We start from the raw sequence: 2,443 nt of genomic DNA on the forward strand, positions 1-2,443 counted from the left end.
TGCATGTGGACGGAGGGTGGGGACAATAAAACAATAGTCTCTGGGGGCCTCTGGGGAGAATCTCTGAGTTCCCTGGGATAGGAAGTTCCCTAAGAAATCAGGAGCCACTAAAATTCCCACCAAACAACAAAGTGTGTGCAGCCAAGATAAAAGGAGAGTGGGGGTTAGGAGGGAAAAACAAAACACCTCACCCTGGCTCAGGGAAGCAGGTGCACCCAACATAAACAATCTCATTTCTTCTATTATTTGTAGAGTTTAGGAACAAAACAAAACAAAACAATGCTCGACTCCTCCCCTCTTAGGGTGGAGGGACCTTCAAGGATGCTTAAAGCAACAAGATGAAAAAGCTTCTTTCTCAGTCCATGTAAGTGCAAAGACACTAAATGTAAAACTAGCAAACAAAAAGAAAAGTGCCACACTGTAAGCAATGAAGGGTGCTGGACTAAGGTCAACTAAAAGGACACAGTCTTTGTATGGACCTGGGGCAGCTTCTCACTTCGTCAGCTGGTGGGCTGATTCCTTCTTATTGTGGTCGCAGGAAAATGCATTTGAGTCCCATGGCTGTAAGGGACACAGGATGAGCCAGAGACAGCTGTACTATATAGGCCCACAGAGACTCTGCATGGACACGTCTGAAGTCTTTGAAGGTCTTAGAAACATGTCTGTCTAATCATATATTTGGTAACATAGGCAAGGATAAATTCTTAAGATCTGTCAGCCCTGGACATAAACTGAAGTCTCCACTTCTCCAATGAGTCCCTGATGCATGAATTATGATGACCTTTGCACAACATATGGCCAAGGTGGCAATCTGAGGCAGAGCTGGAGCGTGAGGAGGAGACAAAGCTGTAACTTGGGGAGCTACTGCCTCAGGGCTCCTCTGAAGCTCATTTAATAATGTTGGAGGATTGGCTTTTCTAGCCACTGAAATCTGCCACTGCGTCATGCACGTATCCGGCCTCTTCTTTGGTATTTTATCATATAACATCTCAGTGATATTTGATCAAATAACTCCAGCCTTAAGGAATTGCTCTTGGCTTGTGCTGCAGGGCCAAGGGAGGGTAGGAGAGTAGTAAGAGTCCTCAGCTGACTTGAGGCATGCCTATGCTTGCCTTTGGGAACAGTAGCTGGCTTACAGGAAAGGCTTACACACTTTCCAGAAAGCTCCACAGGAAGAGAACAGAGTACCAAGGTCAACCGTCCTCAAAAGCCAGAGGTTGTTTTGAATGCACTGTGGTGTCTGCCATGGAGATTTTCTTCCAGCCCAAGTCTCCAAGGATCCATGCCAGGGCTTGAAACAAAGAGGCAGAACATTTTTAAAAAAAGGCATTCCAGTGGGGCTGTGTGGTACTGAGAGCGTCAGACTGGATGAAACCTAGTGTGGCTTGGGGCTAACCTTCAACAGCAGGGTGGAAAATATGGAAGACACGAATGTTCCTATGGGCTCTACAACTTCTAAGTAGCGACTTTGGGACTAGTCTTATTGGAGAGAACAGAAATATTGTCTTGAGGCTAAAGTATCACGTGGCTAGCAAGCAAATGACAGGGCATACAGACTATGATTACCGTGGCCTGTTTTATGGGTAGCTCTTTGAGTTACTTATTCCTTTAAGAACTTCTCTGAAGCTTGGGAGGTGGCTTAATGAGTGAGGTGTTTGCTCTGCAAGCAAGAGGACCTGAGTTTGAATCCCAGCACCCATGCAAAAGCAGGAGTGGAGGTGAGCATCTGCGAGCCCCAGCAGTGTAGAAGTAGAGACAAGAAGATTCTGTGGCTTCCTGGACAGCCATTCTGGCTGAAATGACAAGCCCCGGGGCCTAAGGAAAGCGCGCGTGCGCACACACACACACACACACACACACATAAAATAAGGCCGAGGGTGATAGAGGAAGACATGGAGGACAAGACAAAACTCTGGCTCCCACACACAGAAGTGAGAACACCCTCACGGACATGTACGCACACAAGCCTAGACACCATGCACACTACCTCTCCCCCCCCCCACCTTCTCTGTGTGTAAGGTAGACTCTGTTATCACAGTTGTAAACAGATAAGGAGACCAGGTCTCCAGAAAAGAGTTAAGAGCGAAGACTCCACACAGCTGGTAAGGATGTGCTTCCCTAACCTGTTTAAACCTCAGGTTCCTATCTCCTAACTCTGTACACACAACTGGAAGCCAAAAAAAGAGTGTTTTTGCTGCTCTAGTTCTTAATTCATTTTAGGCCCCAGACTGCTGACATAGGTGACTTGGAAAAAAAAAAACCAGTAGTACTGCTATGAAAATGAATTTGATCGTATGTGCAGTCTTCATTTATTTATCCAAATGCACTTATTGAACTCCTTGGACTGAGCCCCAGGGCCACGCTGACTGTTTGCTTCTGTTTTAAGAAGTGCTCCTGTTAAAATGTGACAAGTTTATGCGCTAGAGAGCATAGGTATTTCCTA

This window comes from Acomys minous (assembly GCF_964271855.1).
Source record: "Acomys minous genome assembly, chromosome: 1".
Lineage (NCBI taxonomy): Eukaryota > Metazoa > Chordata > Mammalia > Rodentia > Muridae > Acomys > Acomys minous.